The 22,099-nt window shown below is 46.5% G+C and overlaps 1 pseudogene; it reads right to left on the minus strand.

The window, feature by feature from the left end:
* Positions 1-11,298: 11,298 nt before the first annotated feature.
* On the minus strand, positions 11,299-15,630 carry LOC116893399 (annotated as a pseudogene).
* Positions 15,631-22,099: the final 6,469 nt, after the last annotated feature.

The raw sequence follows: 22,099 nt of genomic DNA on the forward strand, positions 1-22,099 counted from the left end.
GCTCTTTCTCCCAGCCTCTCCTCTCGGGGTCGACACCTCTGTTTCCTGCGTGGGATATGTGTCGGCCCAGAGATCTCTGTAATAAACCTCGCCTTTGCTTATTACATCCAAAATGGTCTCTCTGTGTCTGGGGTCCGAGATTTCCCAAGACTTGAGTAAGGGTCTCTCTGCGTGGGATCTTTCATAATGGGGGCTCGTCCGGGATCTGCGCGACCACCCCAGACTCCGAAGACCCCTTGGAGGTGAGTTGGATGTTTGTCTGAGTGTTTCTGTGTGAGCGGCGCCGCATTTGTCAGTCTGTGTCTGTCTCTGTTTTGGTTCCACCGTGTGTGTGTGTGTGTATATATGTGTGTCTCGGTACCGGTGGAATCTCGCTCTGGTCAGTACTTAGAGAGTAGATGTGGAATCTCACTCTGTGTCTGTGCTAAGAGGGTGGATGTGTATTCCTGCCCTGTGCTAGGAGGGTGGATGTGTATTCCTGCCCTGTGCTAGGAGGGTGGATGTGTATTCCTGCCCTGTGCTAGGAGAGTGGATGTGTATCCCCGCTCAGTGCAGCTGCCTTCGTGGTCCGTGAGGACCCCCTGGCTGCGGAAGGGGGGATGCCCCGGGCCCGCAAGGCTGCAGCCCCTGGAAGACGTTCCACGGGCAGAGAACAGTCGGGAGAGCCCGGCTGTGGACAGTCAGGAGGACCTGACTCTGGTTTTCTGGAACAAAGGAGATGGAATGCTCCTTTTACCTAGGCGGGAGTGGACGAGGAATCCAACTCCGTCAGAGGTCGAGTTCGGCTGCCTATTTAAGTATAGGCGGGGACAAGTGTGCTTGGTCTTTAGGACAAGAGGACACTCTGGAATCCTGTTGGGAGGTGGAATCAGATGGTCCATCTCATCCCAAAAGCAGCTAAGGTAAAGCTGCAGTTTGGGCCAGGTACTGAAGGTACCAGGCATCTGTGGAAATTGGTTATAGGATGCTTTGTCTTGGTCTCGTTTGTCTGGTTTGTTTTCTGTGGTATTGTCGGGTGTCTTTTTGGCTTTTGTTTCGTTTTTGAATTTGGACTGACAACTGTGTTTGAAATCTTGGACTGACGACTGTTTGAAATCATGAAACTGTTTGCTTTGTTCGTCAAAGAGTTTTACTTGGTTCTCCTGGTGCTTAAGTTAAAAGTTAAAAATAGTTTGCTTGAGAGAAATTGTTTTCTGCCAGGGAGTTTTGTCTTTCTCTCTTGAGCCTCCTCCCCAAGGAGAGAGGCCCCTCCCTTTACTCCCCTTGATCAGCCTAGCTGCTGTTAACAGTTGTGTAAACAGACTAACAAAAACCTTGAGGAAGAAACCGCTCATAAATAAAAAAAAAAAAGTTCCCCAGATTAGGCCTTCGGCTATAAAACAAGTATAGTGAGTAAAAAAACTTAATTTTATGGACCCCGCTCTAGTGGAGGTGTGTTGGCTGATAGCCAACGTTACTTTTTAAAACATTGTGTTTTATCTGTGCTTGTGCTTGCAGCACACAGTAGGGGGGAGCGAAACTAGCTGCGGAGCTGCTACAGAGAGAATGGGGACTTCTCAAGTCTCACCCAATTTTTCTGGCTCTTCAGGAGCTGTTTAAAAGGAAAAGGCTTAAGATAAAAAGAAACACTATAGAGAGATTTCTTAGTGAATCGCTACACCTTGGTTTGCGATCTCTAGGAATCTCATGGTGGACAGCTGAGATAAGTTGAGAAAAGATTAAATTTTGCTTGAGAACAAGGAATCTTAAAGGCGGAGTTTCAGCCAGTATGACACTTAGTGCGCAGCTGCCTAAAAGATCAGAAATGCTGTCAACAGGCTATAAAAAAAGGGACAGGCTGTGTTAAAAATGCTACAGGAAGAATGATCTAAAAAGGCTGAGAGTGAGGTGGGGGAAAACAAGAACAAGAAAGGAATTTCTGCTTTTAGTGGCCAGACCTTCAACTCTTGCTCACAAAAAGAGAGTGCTCATTAAGAGAAGTTTTTTAGGGAGCCTGCCTTATCTGCTGGCCCTATTCCAAGAGAGGAGTCAGTCTCCAGCATTAAATTACTTTTCTCACTGGTCATCATTAACATAGAGAATGCCTTTGATCCTATCCCCACAGCAGCCAGTTCCTGCCCCTGTGGTCGAAGTGTCCCAGGTTGGGGGGCAGAGAAGCCCCTAAAATATTTCAAAAAAGAATCTACAACAAACTGTGAAGAACTTTGTTGTGTTTTGCCAGTCAGAATTTAAAATTCAGGCTTTGGCTGTGGCCAAGGTCAGGATTAATGTTTTCTTTTCCATGGGCCTTTAGCCCACTGAGACAGTTTGGTAAAGGGCTGCTACTGAGGTCTTGAAAGTCCCAGGTGAACTGGTTACAATTCCTTTGTCAGCTGCTCAGTATCTAACACCCAGGTTCTAACGTCTCTCCATCCTTAAAGCCACGGAGCTGACACTGTAGGGAGGTACTCCTTAAGGGAAAATCTAAGTCCAGAGAGACAGCCGGTAACAGATAGGCTGCCCCTCTGCTCACTTTTCTGTTTCACAGACACAAGGTTTTTTTTTGTCCCAAGAAAGCCTCCTGGCTTAGCTGTGTGACTAAATGCTATTTGCCCTCTTCAGTGGACCTCTATTCTCGAGATTCCCTTGTTTTCTCACCATCCCATTTGAGATGCTTGTTAGTAACTGTTACAGGTCTTCTTTACCACCTAGGAAAGACGGAATCCTACTAGAGGCCAGAAAAAAATGTTCCAGACACGGATGGAAGGCCCTCACTTCTGCCTGCTCTCTTCAGACGCCTAAAGGTAGGGAGTGCTCCGGGTCTGCCGCCAGGCTCCAAGGGTGGGTCTCTGAGGGGCTAGAAAATGCCCCACCAATTTGGCTAAGATAAGAAAAGGATATGAAGAAAAAGTTACAGAAATTTAAAGGGTTAAGCTAAGTTGCTGAGATAGTAAGGTTAAAAGAGAAAAAAGATAAAAAGAGCAAGAAGCTAGAGAAGAAAAGAGACAAAAAGAAGAGGAAGTTAGAGAGCTAAAGAGAGATAAAAGACGAGAGAGGAACATATACTGGCCACAGTAGTTAGGGAACCTAGGAAGATAATACCTGGCAACAGAAGAGAATTCCTGGCTAAAGATCAGTGTGCCTAATGCAAAGAAAAAGGACACTGGGTCAGGGACTGCCCAAGAAAAAACAAGAGGGGCCACTAGAGAGCTTATTGGTCCTAGAGTGCTGGCTATATACAGAGATAGAAGGGAAGTGTGGATACAGGGACCCAATACTCTGTGCTCCTGTGCCCCCCCAGTGGGCCAATATCCAAAGACCTTGAGTACAACTGACAACGAACAGTACTTATGGACTGCCCGAAGAACAGTGGACCTTGGCGTGGGCTGGGTAACCCACTAGTTCATAGTCATCCCTGACTGCCCCTATCCCTTGCTCATGAAAAAATTGCTCTCCAAAATGGCTTGCGTGGGCTAAAATCGCTGGGTGAGGCCATGTGTATGCATATCTACAGACTGTGTATGTGGAGCTTAAGACCCGTCTCAGTGCACCAGTACCTGATGCTGGGAGATGTGTGGCTCAGTGCTTTTCTGCCTGGAACACATCACTCCTGCCTGCCAGGCACTAACAATTATCACTCAATCCAGGACTTAAACTATGGTAGAGTGGCTGGTGTCTTGCCTTTGAATAGAATGTCCCAAAAGATGGGACCACTGGTCAGCTGCCATGGACTAGATTCTCCACCAGTTGGGGCCAATCTGGTCACCTTGCTGCCCAATCCGGATCTGGAGCCACCACAGCACGAGTGTCAAGTACTGGCAGAAGCCCATGGGTGGAGGAAAGACCTCTGCGACTGGCTGATTGACCCCTGCTGAAAGCCGAGGACCTGTCCACAGATGGGAACAGTTCTCTTCATGAAGGTCAGAGATAAGTGGGTGCTGCCATGGTGGACAACACAAATGTCATCTAGAATGGCTAAACCCCAACCCCCCAACACATCAGTGCCACAGATGTCTTTGCCATCTCTTAGATGCCCTAATGAAGCCAACAACTGTGAGTACTATTCATTGCCCAGGAAAACAGGAGGGAAGAGATTCAGTGACATGGGACAGTAACAAAGCAGATAAAGTGGCTCGGGAAATGGCTATACAGGAGCCTATCCTGGTTACAGGCCTACAAGAGACAGCCACTGGGAACTGGGATTGGACTAAGGGATGGCCTCACTTAGAATGTACAACAGAAGAAAAGGCCCAAGTTGTTTAGAAGATAAAAGGACAATGACACACTTGGGGAGAAAGCTATACCCCCCAGAGAACAAACAAAAGACTCACTTTGCCAAATAAAAAAATGGACTCATTTAAGAGATAAGAAGTTTGTCCAAATAGTTAAAATATATATAATAGACTTTAAGATTTTAGCCAAGAGAGTAAAAAAGTATAAGGTATGTCAGTAAGTGAATGCTTAACAAACAAACAGGACAAAGAGACCTAGAGAGTTTAGTAAAAAGTCGAAGTGAACTTCACTGAGATAAAACCAAAAAAATATGATCACAAGTATCTCCTAGTGCTTGTAGATACCTTTCCAGGAATAGATAAAAGCCTTCCTCACCAAGCAAGAGACGGCCTCCGTAGTCATCAAGAAAATACTAGAAGAAATCTTTCCCCGGTCTGGAGTGCCCAAGGTAATCTGGTCAGACAACGGCCCTACTTTCGTTGCCAAGGTAAGCCAGGGTGTGGCCAAGTATTTAGAGGTCGATTAAAAATTACACTATATTTATAGACCTCAAAGTTCAAGACAGGTAGAGTAAATAAATAAAACTCTAAAAGAGACCCTGAACAAATTGACCATGGAGACTGGCACAGACTGGGTGACACTCCTTCCCTCTTGCTCTCAGAGCAAGAAATATCCCTTCCAGATTCAGCCTTACCCCCTTTGAGATCTTATATGGGGCCTCAGCTCCCCTGACTGTATTAGATGATGTTACTGAACCAACATGTCATAGTAATAATGATTTATATGCCAGGTTAAAAGACCTACAGGTGATACGAAAAGAAGTTTGGTCACAGCTGACAACAGCCTATACCCCAGAGACCCCTGAGACATCTGATCAGTTCCAGGTCGGAAGCAGCTACACTGAGCCCAGACACTCGAGCCTCGCTGGAAAGGACCATACCTGGTGCTGCTAATCACCCTGACAGCCGTCAATTCTCAGCCCTCACCAGCCGTGTACTAGCTGTTAGGGCTGAGAGCTGGGACCTAGAGGGAAATTCAGTCATGTTTGTCCTGGGTTCCATCGAGATAGGTGTAAGAATAGGCTTGATTTCTATTACAAATGATGTAACATTACATATGTTAGTACTCCTAACACTTCTTGGGACTGTGCCTCAGGGATCACAACCTGTATAAGTTTAGAAGTTCTGAAAGACAGTCATGACCTTGGTGTATAGGTTCAGATAGTGTCCAGATTGGAATCCTGATGCTAAAGACTTAATAAGACAAAAAAAGGAGTTGAAAATTACTTAGGGCTAAGGCTATCTAGGTGCTACAAGGGCAGCACAAGGACATCTGCTGTTACAATACAAGGCTTATAGAGATTCCAGAACTGCCATTGACTCAGATATAAAAAGAGTGAAAGACTTTTTAGCTGACCTCCAAGAATACCTAACCTCCCTCTCAGAGGTAGTCCTTCAAAATAGGAGAAGATTAGACCTGATATTCCTTAAAGAAGGAGCCTGTGTGCTACACTAAAAGAATGTTGCTTCTATACAGACCATTCAGGAGTAATTAAAGACTCCATGAATAAACTTAAAGAAAGGTTAGACAAAAGACAGAGACAGAGAAACACATAAGGAATGGTTCAAGAGCTGGTTTAGTAGATCTCCTTGGATGACTACTCTGATATCTTCCCTTATGGGACCCTTCTTAGTTTTGCTTCTACTTCTGATTATAGGTCCATGTGTGTTAAAGAAACTAGTTAATAGGCTTGACTCCTTCAAAAAGATAAAGACGCTTAACGAGGTTGGTTTGAGTCTTGGTTCACTCGGTCTCCTTAGATGACTAACCTACTCTCTGCTATAGCTGGGACATTACTAATAATTTTCTTGGTTTTAGTTTTTGGCCCCTGCGTGACAAACAGGTTAATTGCTTTTGTTAAAAATTGAGTGGGTGCTGTGTGGTTGATGGTTCTGAGACAACAGTACCAGTCAGTTAGGACAACTGGTGAGACCAAATATGAGACTTGATATCGAAATTCTAAGATTAGAATTATTTAGTAGAAGAAGAGGGGAATGAAAAGAAAATTATATGAATTTAAGGTTTAAAAATATAAAATTAAAAGAGTAAGCCCTGCTGCCAGGAATAGCAGGCCATAACGATAAAGAAAAGGAATACAAAAACCAGCTCAGGCTATCGAGGACTGACCCATAAACCATCCAAAGACATCCCCCCAGCTTACTCAGAGTCATACTTTAACCAGATGTCCTCCAGACCCTGATAAGCCCCTACTTGTGCTTTTCAGCCATTGTGTCCTACAGAGAGCATTCCAGGAAACCTGACAGCCCAAGCCTAACCAGAGGTGTTTCAAATACAGATGCTTCATCAATTTTGACAAACTTTTAAAAATAATGAGGACCTAAAGACCCAACCATTCTCCTGATTTAGTAGCTCTGTTCCAGGAACCAGGGGGCCATAAAACCTTCTGGCGTCCCCTTATCTCCTGGAGCCATAAAACAATCCTGTAACTTGTGGTGCATTCCCCTTTGACATCCCCCCATCCCCTGGGCTCACAGCCTCTGCCTTTAAATGCTCTTTCTCCCAGCCTCTCGGGGTCGACACCTCTGTCTCCTGCGTGGGATATGTGTCGGCCCAGAGATCTCTGTAATAGGTCTCTGTAATAAACCTCGCCTTTGCTTATTACATCCAAAATGGTCTCTCTGTGTCTGGGGTCCGCGATTTCCCAAGACTTGAGTAAGGGTCTCTCTGCGTGGGATCTTTCAGTTTCTCCCTTTAAATACCTCTTTTCCCAGCCTCTCAGGGTCGAACTCCACTGCCCCTGTGTGGGATACGAGTCTCGACCCCAGTGCACTGGTTGCTATCCATAAACCTCATGTGATTACAACAAGGACGGTCTCTTGTGTGAGTTCTTGGGGGGTCTCGAGACTTGAGTGAGGGTCTCCCCGCTCTGGGGGTCTTTCAGTGGCACATCCCACATTTCTGATTTTGATTATTTACTTACTCTTTTTGCCCCCGCAGACAGGGTTTCTCTGTGTAACAGTCCTGGATATCTTCAGACCTCACTTTGTAGACCAGGCTGGCTTAGACTTTACAGAGATCGGCTGCCTCTGCTGGGATTAAAGGTGTACACCACCGCGCATCCTATTGTTATTTTTAAGGTCAGATGAGTCATTCGCATCTGAATGTCTTCTCAGACACCCCAAGGTCTCTTACACCAACAGATACCTCCTAACATTGTCAAATGAATCACCAACAAAAGTAATTTGAACGTACTGGTGATCACAGCTGAAGGGATGTTGAAGGATGTCGAAAGGGTCGACATCTTGAAGCTTCCGTATCGCTCTTTGGCCAGTTCATAAGGGGAATTGAATGCAGGATGAACATAGCCCAGGTCAGTAACTAGTTGCCTGAGAATGAACAAACCTAAAGTAATATTGTTTTATATATAACACTGGCTGTACTGGCTGGTGATGGGTGTCAATTTGACACAAGCTAGAGTCATGAGAGAGAAAGAAGCCTCAGTTGAGGAAATGCCTCCATGAGATCCATCTGTAAGGCATTTTATTTTTATTTTTTTTCAGTTAGTGATCAGTGGAGGAGGGTCCAACCCTCTGTGGGTGGTGATAACACTGGGCTGGTGGTCCTGAGTTCTATAAGAAAGCAAATTGAGTAAGCCATGGCAAGCAAACCAGTATGCAACATCTCTCTGTGGCCCCTGCATCAGCTCCTGCTTCCAGGGTCCCGCTCTGTTTGGGTTCCTATCTTGGTTTCCATGGAAGAGACACCATGACTAAGGCAAGTCTTATAGACACAAACCTTTTTTTTGTTCTCAAAAATTATTTTTATTATTATAGCATACCACATGATTTTGTTACCATGCAGTAAACAAATGCAAATAAGTGTAAAAATTGTTTACCATTTCAATTCCTTATAGTCAAATATTGTTTATCATAAAATATTGATTAAAGCAAAATGCTGACTGCTATTTGACTAATCTTTACACTTTTCTCAATTGTTCAAGGAATATATACATTTGATTATTTTTCAATCTGTAAAAATGTTCATAAAATTCAGTCTTATAGTTCACATGAAAAATGTTTAATACGCCTTATAGGAATATGGAATATAGTGTCCATTTATAAGATAATGTCATCAAGCTACAAGAAAAAACCTAGTCAACATAGTTTTTTTTTTCATTTTTTTTTTATTAACTTGAGTATTTATTTACATTTCGAGTGTTATTCCCTTTCCCGGTTTCCGGCCAACATCCCCCTAATCCCTCCCCCTCCCCTTCTATATGGCTGTTCCCCTCCCCATCCTCCCCCCATTACCGCCCTCCCCCCCAACAATCACGTTCACTGGGGGTTCAGTCTTAGCAGGACCAAGGGCTTCCCCTTCCACTGGTGCTCTTACTAGATATTCATTGCTACCTATGAGGTCAGAGTCCAGGGTCAGTCCATGTATAGTCTTTAGGTAGTGGCTTAGTCCCTGGAAGCTCTGGTTGCTTGGCATTGTTGTTCATATGGGGTCTCGAGCCCCCACACAAACCTTTAAGTGGGGGTGGCTTACAGTTTCAGAGGTTCAGTCCATTATCATCATGGCAGGCAGCATGGCAGCATGCAAGCAGACATGGTGCTGGAGAAGGAGCTGAGACTTCTGCATCTTGGTCTGAAGGCAGCCAGGAGAGATGATCTTCCAGGAAGCCAGGAGGAGGGTCTCCAAGCCCACTCCCACAGTGACACACTTCCTTCAACAAGGCCACACCTTTGAAGAGTGCTACTCCCTGGGCCAAGCATATTCAAATCACCACATTCCACTGCCTGGCCCCCATAGACTTCTCAAACACCTGACTCTATGGGGGCATTACCTAGACATAACAAAATGCAGAATACTTTAGTCTGACTTCCAAAGTCCCCATAGTCTGTAACAGTATCCCAATGCTAAAAGTCCAAAGTTTAAAGTCTCTTCTGACATTTATGCAATCTTTTAACTGCACTCCCCTATAAAAAAAAAAAGCCAGGTCGCATATTTCCAACATCACAGGATATACATTACCATTCTAAAACATCATAGTGAGGAAAGACTGGACCAAAGACAGAAGTCAGCTGGGCAAGCTCCAAACTCAGCGTCTTCACGTCTGATGTCAGAGCACTCTTCAGATCTCCAACTCCCTTCATCTTTGTTGACTGCAACTTCTTTCTTTTGGGCTGGTTCTACTTCCTGTTAATAGCTTTCCTCAGCAGATAGCCCATGACTGTGGCATCTGTAATATCTTGGGATCCAAAGCAACTTCAACTATACGGCTTCTTGTTCCAATGTCTGGGATGCACACATGGTCTTCTGGGCTCCTTCCAACGGCTATCAGTTCTCCAGCTCTGCCCTCTGTAGCCCTCTAAGCTCAGGTTGACCCACTCCACTGCTGCTGCTGTTCTTGGTGATCATCCCATGGTACTGGCACCTCCAGTGCACTGGGGTCTTCTGCTACAATCAATTTTCACCAATAGCCTCTTATAAGTTCTCATCATGGTGCCAAGCCTCAACTTCTTTGCATGACCCCCTAAGTACTGGACCTTCAACTGCCACTGAGGCTGCACTGCCAATGGCCTACCATGGCCTCTCACAAGCCTCAGAAGTTCTCTATGACCCTTTCATACCTTCAGAACCAGTACCACCTGAAAGATGTTAACTCAGGAGTACCAGAAGAGAGGGAGGGTTTGCTAGCAGTGGGGGAGGATAGAAACACCCAGCCATTAAGGTAGTCAAGGCATATCAAAATTAACTGATATGTGTGTGCATGTGACTGTGTGTATGACTGTGTGTGTGCATGTGACTGTGTGTGCGACTGTGTGTGCGACTGTGTGTGTGACTGTGTGTATGACTGTGTGTGTGTGTGTGTGTGTGTGTGTGTGTGTGTGTGTGTGTGCTTCATTCGAGAATCCAGAGGTCTCTGTTGGGTGGCTGGGAGCATGACCCACCAGGCGCAAAGCAACCACTTTGGTTTGCTAAACTCACCACTATAGTTGTCTCTCCCACTCTAGACTTCGTCTCGTGGTAGAGAGCCATGGGGGCTAGAGCGAGGAGCAGACTCATAAACCTGGCGGGGCCGTAGTTGCTTCTGGACCCGATAGGGGACTTCTAAGGATTTTAAAAACTTTTGTTGGTCATGTTTGTCGGTGCCTGCACCAACAGTGTGTGAATATCGGGCGTAGGTCTGCGAGATTGAAATAAATCAAGTACACAGGTCATCCGTTTTCAGCGAGTGCCCCCAAGGCTTTACTGAGATCTCCTTATATACCCCAGGCAAAAGCCGAGGAAAACAACAAGGCAGGTGAAAATCCCCAACCAGGAAAACAGGAAAAGTCTATGTGGTAAAAGTTCCGGCCCAATCAGGGACATAAACAACTTCTTAACAACAACAAGCAGGAAGGCTCAGTGGGGAGGAAGGGTGCCATGGAGAATCCCAGCCCCAAATCAGGGGCTAAGAGCAGCTCCCAGAGCAGCTCCCAAGGGTGTAAACAATTTCTTGCTATGGCAGGCTAAAAGGCTCAGCGAGGGGGGAGGGAAACACCAAGGTAGGGCCCAACACATGTTGAGCTAAGATAATGGACTAGAGGTTAGGCAGCATGGGAGGGGACCTCCCATATAAGATCTCAAAGAGGGGGTGAGACCTAAAGTATAGGGGGTGTTCCTAGCCCTGTAAAAGGCATAAGATAGGAGGGACGCCCAGTCACTGCCAGTTTGAGGGGTTAATTTGGTCCAGGCCTCCTTCAGTGTCTGATTCTTGTTCTCTATTTGCCCTGATCTCTGGGGTCTGTATGCACAATGTGATTTCCAATTGGTCCCCAGAACCTGTGCTAGAGATTGAGTTACCTGAGAGGTGAGTGCTGCTCCATTGTCAGAGAGAAGCAGGGTAGGCAATCCACACCTGGGCATGATGTCTTCCAGAAGCTTCTCTGCCACCACATTGGCAGTCTCCTTTGTAGGACAGGCTTCTACCCATCCTGAAAAGGTGTCTATAGAAACTAGCAAATACTAGCAAATATCCATATGTTTCTGTATATTATTTCTGTATACTCTATTTCCCAATTAGCCCTGGCCATTGACCCCTGGTTCTGGATCCTGGAGCAGCTCCTTGATTAGGGTCTGAGGGGTTCACAGCCTGGTAGGTGGCACGGTCTGAGATCACCTGATCAACCAAGTGTCCTAAGTCAAATATTTGTTCCTTGCCCCTCACAGCTTTTGGTGACCAGGTGTGAAGCTTGACGAATCTGATGGGTGAGGGGCTTAGCAAACTCCTTAGGTAGGAAGGTGCAGCCTTCCGAGGTCAGCAACCATCATGTCTTCTGTAAGCTCCTTGGCGTCTCACCTGCTCTTGTTTGTATTCACAGTATATTCAGGGGTGGCTAGGAGCACAGGGAGCAGCAAAGCTATGAGGATGTTGGCAGTGGAAGCTCGGGAGGGAGGCTTCCACTCTCGGCTTTATCACCTATTCTGTACTCTCAGGCTATTTCTGATGTTCCTGTCTGATGCCCACGGTTATGGCCTTGTTCTTTTGGGTTGCAACCACCATAAAACACGTATGTCTGATGGTCTCAGGAAACCTGGAAAATAAATATATTTTTGTGGCTACTTTATATCTGTGATTTTGATATTAGATGGGTTTCAAACCTGGGTCTAAGGAGCTGGACCTGGCTGCCGGTTCTCCTTGCATCCCTCAGTCCTGCCTGGTAGGCTGTGTGGCCTGGTAAACCCACTACCCTGAACTCTGCATTCTCTACCCTGAATTTAAATGGAAGCCGATTGAAAAAGAGAGAAATGCAAGACTCTTCCAGTTCTTCACTAGACTTAGAAAACCTTGCCAGAATAGTGCTCCCCACTGTCTGCAGCAAATACTGTGTGTTCTGTATGCGACCCTGCGGTCCTGTGATGGTGATGGTCTGACCTCTGGATCCTTCTAAAGGCTCGTTAATTTTGATTGATGTTCCTGACGCACAGCAGATTTGTTTGATCCGCCGACCACCTTTACTAATAATAGATCCAGCCAAATCTTTGGGGATAGTCTCTTGTGTGGTAGTAATAGGTCCACTGAGATGACCACACAGGAATAATTCCACCCAGAGCCACCCTGTGGTTCCTAAGCCATTTGCTGTTCTGATGGGCTCCATGTGTCAATGGTAGAGTCCCAAGTCTCACCCATGCCATCATCGCGGTATCCAGGCCTTCCCCTTCTATCATAAGCCATTAGATTTCCCACTCTGGGTGGTGGTGGTGGAGGAAGAGGAAAATTTCCAACTCTGCTGCCAGCCTGGTCACCTTGACCAGCAGGAACCCTCGGCATCGAGAAGGTCCTCGACGGGGGCTTATGTCATCATAACCTTTTCTAAAAGGAGTCATGGGTGCCCACCCTAGCCAGGAGATATTCCATTAATATCCCCTTTTCTTTTCTTTTTTTAAATTGGTTTTATTTATTTATTTATTTATTTATCCATTTCAAATGTTGTCCCCATTCCCGGTTTCCCCTTCACAAATCCCTCAATCCATTCCCCTTTCCCCTTTGCCTCTATGAGGGTGCTCCCCCAGCTGCCCACCCATTCCTGCCTTCCCGTTCTAGCATCCCCTTATTCTGGGGTATTAAGCCTCCACAGGACCAAGGGCCTCCTCTCCCATTGATGCCTGACAAGGCCATCCTCTGTTACATATGTAGCTAGAGCCATAGGTCCCTCTGTGTGTACTCTTTGGTTGGTGGTTTAGTTGATATTGTTGTTCTTCATCTCAAAAATTTTAACCCAGAATTGTTCCTGTCTAAAGGAAATGCAGGGACAAAAAGTCAAATGGAAACTTAAGGGGTCATCCAGAGACCACCCCACCTAGGGATCCATCCTACCTGCAGACACCAAACTCCCACACTATTGCTGATGCCAAGAAGTGCTTGCTGACAGGAGTGTGGTATAGCTGTCCCCTGAGAGACTCTGTCAGCATCTGACCAATACAGATGCAGGTACTCACGGTCAGCCATCGGACTGAGCCAGGACCCCAGTGGAAGAAGAGCTAGGGGAAGGACTGAAGGAGCCGAAGGGGATTGCAACCCCATAGGAAGAACAACACCTCTTTTCTACATGGGAAATCCCATGAGATGTCCACTGTGGTCATCAAGCGTCATTGGAAAGCCAGCATGATCATAGGTTTCATCATAAAAGTTGGGGTCATGAACAACAATGCCAAGCAACCAGAGCTTCCAGGGACTAAGCCACTACCTAAAGACTATACATGGACTGACCCTGGACTCTGATCTCATAGGTAGCAATGAATATCCTAGTAAAAGCACCAGTGGAAGGGGAAGCCCTGGGTCCTGCTAAGACTGAACCCCCAGTGAACGTGATTGTTGGGGGGAGGGCGGCAATGGGGGGGAGAATGGGGAGGGGAACACCCATAAAGAAGGGGAGGGTAAAGGGTTAGGGGGATGTTGGCCCGGAAACCGGGAAAGGGAATAACACTCGAAATGTAAATAAGAAATACTCAAGTTAATAAAAAAAATTAAAAAAAATAAAATAAAATATTAATTCTCAAAAAAAAGTTGGGGTCATAATGTTGTGCACACCCTTTGGTGGGAGATGTAGATATAAGGCCAAGGATGATTTTCACGCACTCTACAACCCTATAAGGTGTTTCTCACGAGAAGAACGCCTCCGCAGAACGAGGGCAGCATTCCTGGAAAAGCTCGATTTTTGTCTGTTTTCTCTAAGTTCTTTGATTTTAGCACCTCTGGCACCAACAATTCCTCCTGCCAGGCTCTGCTGAATCTCCACTTGCAGTCAAAGTCACTTCCTTTATAGTGTTTGTAAATTAAGCATCCCACCGCATCAGAATCAGGCGGGAGCTGTCTGGTTGTAGTGGGTGATGGCGTCCTCAGGTCCTCTCCCATGGTAGGGTAATTCTCTTCAGAATTTCTTCAGTTGTTTCGGAATGTGCAGGGAGGGGGGAGCGCTGCTGTCTGGGACTGAGACACAGGCAGTGGAGTCTGGAAGGGGAGCCACAGCACTCTCGCTCCCTGTCCAATCACTGTCCAGCACTCTCGCTCCCTGTCCAATCACTGTCCAGCACTCTCGCTCCCTGTCCAATCACTGTCCAGCACTCTCGCTCCCTGTCCAACCACTGTCCAGCACTCTCGCTCCCTGTCCAACCATTGTCCGGTATTCTTGCTCTGAGGCAAGATGCACAGTTCAACCATCCCATCAGTACTTCTAGATCTTTTAAAAGCTTGTTCCTCTGCCGTACCTTCTGCAGGGTGTTTACACTGGTTTCAGTGTTGGGGAAGGTTTCTTCTGTGTATTCTGTCTCCTTCCTGGAATCAGATGGATACACCCACAGGACACAAAGGCAGTCGAGTTTAAGACAAGTACGAGAGTGACATCGGTGCAGTGGAGAGGTGGTGAAGTCAGATTTATTTTTATGTGCGCTGGTGTTTTGCCTGCTTGCGTATTTGTAAAAGGGCATCAGACCTCCTGAAGCTGGAGTTACAGATGGTTGTGAGCAGCCATGTAGGTGCTGAGATTTGAACCCAGGTCCTCTGGAGGAGAAGCCAGTGCTCTTAACTGCTGAGCCATCTCTCCAGTCCTTGTCTTTAAACCATCAACTATATGTTTCCATGTCTTTAAACTTATAAACCCTTCCAAGGACAGATTTTTACACTGAAAGTAAAGACTTCTGTAAGAGCTTAGGCAAAACATTACAGGAACTAGATGCAGAAGCAAACGAGTATAAGGGGGGAAAAAGTACTCCTTACAATCCAACTGTTCTGTGCTTTATTCCTGGTTCTTCTGCCTTTTCCTTTCTTTCCCTTTTTGATATATATATATATATAATATTATATTATATATGTATATTTGAATATAAGAGTATTCTGTTGTTCTCTTCAGACACAATGGATCCCATTACAGATGGTTATGAGCCACCATGTGGTTGCTGGGATTTGAACTCAGGACCTCTGGAAGAGCAGTCAGAGCTCTTAATCGCTGAGCCATCTCTCCAGCCCCCAAGAAATACAGTATCTTATATGGTATTTGCAGGAAAGGGTGACTGGAGTGAAAATTTCTGGTTTCTTTGGAGACTCAGCTGTATCGTGTGATGCTTTTCTAGAAACTGTCTTACGAGAGGATGTTTTTGCTGAGAACAGATTATGTCCTGCTTTTCTGGAAGCTGCCTGGAAAAAGGGCATGTGGTATTTTGCTAGAGTGAGTGCTTGGGAGAACACGTGATGTTTGGAAAGGATATACGTAGAACCCAACAACAGTGGATGAGGCTGTGTGGTATTGGTTTGCCTTACCATTCTTTGCTGGTCATCATTGGGCTTTGCCTACCGTGGTCTTCGGTGACAATGCTGGGTGGTATTAGTTCACCTTGCCACTCTTTGCCGGTCATATTTGTCGCGACTTCATAGAGAGAAGTGCACCAGAGAACTTTTTTTTTTTTTTATTAACTTGAATATTTCATATTTACATTTCGAGTGTTATTCCCTTTCACGGTTTCTGGGCCAACATCCCCCTAACCCCACCCCCTCCCCTTCTTTCTGAGTGTTCCCCTCCCCATCCTCCCCCCATCGCTGCCCTCCCCCCAACAATCACGTTCACTGGGGGTTCAGGCTTAGCAGGACCCAGGGCTTCCCCTTCCACTGGTGCTCTTACTAGGATATTCATTGCTACCTATGAGGTCAGAGTCCAGGGTCAGTCCATGTATAGTCTTTAGGTAGTGGCTTAGTCCCTGGAAGCTCTGGTTGCTTGGCATTGTTGTACATATGGGGTCTCGAGCTCCTTCAAGCTCTTCCAGTTCTTTCTCTGATTCCTTCAATGGGGGTCCTATTCTCAGTTCAGTGGTTTGCTGCTGGCATTCGCCTATGTATTTGCTGTATTCTGGCTGTGTCGCCAGAGAACTTCTGATGGTGCTCTGGTGGCTTCTCGCTGCTTCTGTGGAATCGGGGCAGTGGGCAGAGCCTTGCAGTTTGGATGGACTGCAGCTGCTAATTTGTCGACTGAACTGCTGACATCCTGAAAGCGCAGATTGGATTCGCCTCAAAGAGCTATTTCTAAACATGTTTGCATCTTCCTTTGCCTTTTAACCTTTTGAAAAAATATAAGCCTACAGGAAACAGCCAGGGTCAACAGAGAACTAAGTCAGACAATGTTGGCAAAGAGAACACAAGATTCCGGAAACACAGCTGCTAACTTAGGGCTGAGAACCACGGCACAGAGGGAAGAGTCCAGTCCCTAGAAACTGTGACATTGACTCCTCGAGGCACTGGCTCCAGCCTCAGACCAGCCTTGCCAAGTCCACCCCTGGACAAGGCCACGGAATCTGAGTTCCCTCTGTCCTTCCTTCAGGGCCTCTGAGGAAGTCTTGGGTTACCTGACTCCTCAGTATTACAGTGGCCATGGCTGTCTCCCTCTGTGGAGGTAAAGGGGAGTTATGTGAAGTGAGGGGATCAGTGTAGGGCACTGTGGGAGAAGGATCCAGGCAGGTGGAGGCAGGGAGGCAAATGGGAGTTCAGGGGGCAGCCTAGCCGTTATGAGGGCCTGCCATGGTCCTCGTTCTGCTAGAGCAGCAGTCTGGGTTGCAATGGAAGAGAAGGAGACACTACAGGACGAGTTTATGCTTCTCAGCCTGGGGAATCACACGCTTAAGAACTGAATACCTGAACCCGTTCCTGCAGATCCTCTTAACAGTTACACAAAAGGCACCTTTAACGAGTCAGTTTCTGAATACCGAAACCTCGTATCTGATCCGGGTGCTGTCGGAAGGAACCATGACCTAAGCAATTCCCAGGCATAGGAGACTTCCTGGTTTTCCAGCTTTGTCTCAGGACTGAGTTATACAAAGGCTCTGAGAATCCTTCAGGGAGAGCAGCTCCATAAACCTCAGATAACAGCCACTGACTATTTTGAAACTTGACTTCGAAGTTGAGGTGCCTGTCACTCGGGAGCTCATGCCAGATGCAGGCTCTGCTAAAATTCTACTACAAGCTTTCAGCCTGTGGGCTGTGACCCTTCTGGGTGTCTCATGACTCTTTCACAGGGGCCACATATCAGATACCCTACATATTAGACACTTGCTTTAAGATTCATAGCAGTAGCAAAATTACAGTTATGAAGTAGCAATGGAATGATTTTATGGTTGGGGCGGGGGATCTCACCACGGCAAGAGGAACTGCATTAAAGGGTTTCAGCATTAGGGACCTCTTTGCTAGATTTTAGATCAGATCGTTTATCTAAACCAGTCCTAGAGCCTAGAAACCAGTGAAGCCCAGTTTTAGTTTTCTGTTTTTGAGGTCTTATGTGATTGTCTCTGACAACGTCTCCCTCTATGGAAATCCCAGAGCCTGTCATCCTCCTGCCTCAGCCACTCAAGTACATGTGCCATAACATCCATGTTATTGTAAGTATTATTTTGGTTTTTTTTTTTTTACCTCACTTAGACCATATAGTTCTCAAATAAAAGACACAAAACCTTTATATTTACAATAAGCCTTAAAGCATTAGAGCTGGGCAGATATCAGCCTTCTATGCTAATATTGTCTACTTCCCTGTCAATCATCCCCAGATATCACCTGCCATGTTGTGCATGGGCCTCTCCTACTCCAACAAGCTGGCCCTCATGGCCATGTGCTCACGATCTACCTATCCCATGGTGCCTTCTCTTGTCTTCCTCCTCTCTCCCCCAGGTCTCTGCCTCCAACCCTAAGCCTGGGATCTGAAACCCCACCTACTTCTCTTCTACCCAGTTACAGGCTGTAGACATCTTTATTAACTAATCAGGGATAACTTGGGGGTCAAGGTTTATACAACCAAAGCGGTTATGCACGAGGATCTGCTTGGAACAAGCAGGTCTTGGGGGACAGTATTTAGCATTTGATTACAAAACAGCACCAGATCAAACCACAACACATTCACCCACAGGTTCATTTCTTTTAAAATATTTTAAATGCTGCTCCTGCTTCACCACCCCCTCATCCCCCGCAATGGGCAAAGAGATACCTTGTTGGGGTGTGCTTCTTAGATCAGTCAATGGCAGGTTTGCTCATCCTGGCTTGATTCCTGGCTTGTTGGTCAAAACTGTCCTACACCTAGGATTCATAAGAATCAAATCAAATCAGTCAAAAAATCAAATGAAATCAAACCAAATTAAGTCAAATTAAACCTAGGCAGCACGGTGCAGAGAAGGAAGACAGACCTGTACACTGCCATGCCACTCACAGACCTGCCCTCTAGTGCATGGCAAAGGTGGCCCATAGATACGTGTATAACTGGGCCTCCCTCACTGGATGTGGCCCTCTGAACAACTGGCCCTGTGCCTCATGCCAGAGATCTTGAACCAGACCAATGACTCATTGCAGTGAACATTTGCAAGTGGAGATGTGTGGTCAGAGGGACACACTGTGACACACTACAGCTTCAACAATGAGATGTTTTCTGTGCTTTTCTTTGGTTGTTTGTGTGTTTTATTTTGGGAGGGGTTGCAAGGGCAAAGGGCAGATATGAGGGACAGGGAGATGAGCAGTACTGGGGTGCATGATGGGAAACTCAAGACAATCAATAAAAAGTTTTAAAAGAAAAGAAAATAATGTAAATGCATTTTTATGTGTATGGGTGTATTGCCTACATGATGGTGTGTGTCATCTGCATGCAGTGCCTGTGGAAGCCAGAAGAGGGCATCAGATACCCAGGAACTGGAATTGAAGATTGTTCTGAGCTACCATGTGGGAGCTGGGAGCCATATACCATTTCTTTTCAAGAGCCGCCAATATTACTAACCACGGAACGATCTCTCTAGCCCTTAGGTTAATTCCTTCCTTCCTTCCTTCCTTCCTTCCTTCCTTCCTTCCTTCCTTCCTTCCTTCCTCCCTCCCTCCCTCCTTCCCTCCCTCCCTCCCTCCCTCCTTCCTTCCTTCCTTCATTCCTTCATTCCTTCCTTCTTCCTTCCTCTCCCTTCCTTCCTTCTCTTTCCTTCCCTTCCCTCCCTCTTCCCTCCTTCTTTCCCTCCCTCCCTCCTTCCCCCCATCTCTTTCTCCATCCCTTCCTTTTGGTCTTTTTTAAAGATCTATTTATTTATTACATACACAGTGTTCTGCATATATACTATAGATGGCTGTGAGCCACCATGTGGTTGCTGGGAATCGAACTCAGGACCTCTAGAAGAGCAGTCAGTGCTCTTAATCGCTGAGCCATCTCTCCAGCCCCCCCTTTTGGTCTTTTGAGACAGGTTCTCTCTGTGTATCTCTGAGGCTGTCCTGAAACTCACTACGTAGGCCAAACTAACCTTGAACTCAAAGATCCGCCTGCCTCTGCCTCCTGAGTGCTGGGATTAAAGACCACTGTCTGTCTTTGTTTTACAAGAACAGAGTTTCTTTGTGTAACAGCTCTGTGTGTCCTGTCCTCTGGAATTGAAAAACAGACAAACAAACAAACAAAAAGTCTTTAAGCAAGAGTTTGGCCAAGCTCTTCCATTTTGATTGATGAGTGTGAATAGTTTGCTTTTCTCTAGAGTCCTGACTTCTCTGTCCCATCACTCCTGCTAATGGCCTACCAGGAGAGGTGTTTATTAGTCATCTAACACACCTCAACTGACTACTCATGGGTAAGTTACCCCCAGCAACTACCAACTGACTGCCAGCCAGAAAGAAAAACTTAAAAAACAGATTTATTTACTAAAAGCAGCTTACTTAATGCCCATGTGTGTGGCTCTTTTTCTTTTTCTTTCTTTCTTTCTTTTTTTTTTTTTTCCCGGAGCTGAGGACCGAACCCAGGGCCTTGCGCTTGCTAGGCAAGCACTCTACCACTGAGCTAAATCCCCAACCCGGTTGTTTTCCTTACACAGATTCAAACATCAAGACATGAGGACGGGTTGCAGAAGAATCATGGGAAATGTTCTTATGATCCATCTATCTCTACAACACCTTTGAATAGGAAAGCCTTGGAGGACACTGGCCCAGTGTGAGCTCTGGAAGGTCAATGCGGCTGGAGGGGACACAGCACTCTCTGGTGGCAAGCAGTGGGTCAGTGAGGACCAGGAGAGACACTGGGCTGTGACTCCAGGTCTGTACCATCAAGCTCTGCAGCCCAGCTCCCTCCCATGTGACAGAGACTGCCTCTCCCACACAGCACAGGAGACCACCATGTCTGAGCACTCACTCCTCCTGTATCTGCCTGAGTCACTTTCTGCCTGGTTCTTCAAGGGATATGGATTGGGGGTGGAAGTGACAGAGACCACCACTGGCTGAAAGAGGCCTTTGCAAGGGTCAGAGGTCCCACAGGGAGCCATGTTCTCTCTTTCCTGTCTGCACAGCACTGCTACCCAAGGCCGCCATCAGAAGTGTCAGTTCTAACCAGGCAGAGCATGACAATAGTAGCCTTAAAGTATGAACCCGAGACTCAGAATAAACCTACATGTGCAGGATACATGGTCACAGCCTTTCAGCAGGTGACAGGATGAGGCTGTCTGAGGACAGCAGGACTCTCATGACTCAGTTTCCCCACTGACACAGGTCCCTAAGAGTGTGAACCTGGAACCAAGTGAGTGCCATCCCAAGTGGCCCATCCAACCTGAACATTGTGTGTGAGTAACTTCTGTCCTATCACTGCTATAACTGTGTAAATACAAAGTGCAGCTGTCAGGACATTTGGTCCCCACACACCAATCTGACTTACTCCAATCATCTGAGGGGCCCAGCCTTGTGCTGGAGTGGGTTGGAGGGAATTTTGCCTAGAGAGGCTCAGGAAGACAGAGGGACATTTTAGACTCAGGCTCAGTGAACACACGAGTGTCTGGCGGGGTTCTGTGTAATGTGGTGCTGTTGGAGCAGGGCTCATGTACCCCACATGAGTACTCCTTTACCAACCTGCACCCCTGCTCTGTCTGGGACCTGCTTAACTGACTTTATAGCACAGATATTGTGGCTTCTATAGACCAGCGTTTCCCCTTCCCTGTGCTGACCTCACTCTGGTCTTCATTCTGTTTGCTCCAGTGGGTCAGATGTCCTGCTGATGCTCTCCTCAGATCCTCATTTCCATCCAGGGTCAAACCTCAGCCTCTCCTGCCAGGCAGCCTCTCACCCTCTTGCACATCTCTCCTGGATTTTCAACGGGAAGCCCCAGTCCTGCTCCCAAGGGCTCTTTATTCCCAGCATCACTGCTGCTCATGGATCTTACATTTCCCTTTTCCAGAACTTGACCATTGGCCTCCACAAGAGCACAGTGAAAGAAACTTACAGGTCTGGTTAAATGCGTTATTGAAATGTCAGCATTGAGCTTTGGGAGGAAGCCTTGGCTTTGTGGATAGACACAGACATTAATTCCCAGGCTGAGTCTTCGGGCACAAACAGTTCCCAGTCCTCTCATGAGATCCAGCTCTGTCTCTTCTACTTCTTCTTGCATCTCTGGTTTCTCCTGGGAGATCCTGGATTGGAGAGAGAGAGAGAGAGAGAGAGAGAGAGAGAGAGAGAGAGAGAGAGAGAGAGAGATGCAGAAAGGGAGCCTTTCTCTTAGGTGGGAGGGGTGTACCTAATATCAGTAGGATTTTCATTTCTTTCATACACTCATACCTCCTGTCCCCTCCATTTTCTTTCATGACCTCCATGACCAAGAGGAACACTCAGAACTTGGAACCATGTTCATGCTTTTTACACCAAATGCTCCCAGCTCCTGTCTGGTATCAGCCGGTGATTGGCTTCTGCTCTGAATGCAGTGGAGTCAGAAGGGGCAGTGGAAGAAGGCCAGTGGGACGCCTGTCCTGAGTCAGGATGGAACTAATGCCTTGAACTCAAATGTTTCACTAACTCTTCATGTCAGACGTCCCTGGCTAAGGATCTGTGATGTGGGGAAACTGAAACCCAGGGTAGACT

The sequence above is a fragment of the Rattus rattus genome, chromosome 2 (genome assembly GCF_011064425.1).
Source record: "Rattus rattus isolate New Zealand chromosome 2, Rrattus_CSIRO_v1, whole genome shotgun sequence".
NCBI classification, from domain to species: domain Eukaryota; kingdom Metazoa; phylum Chordata; class Mammalia; order Rodentia; family Muridae; genus Rattus; species Rattus rattus.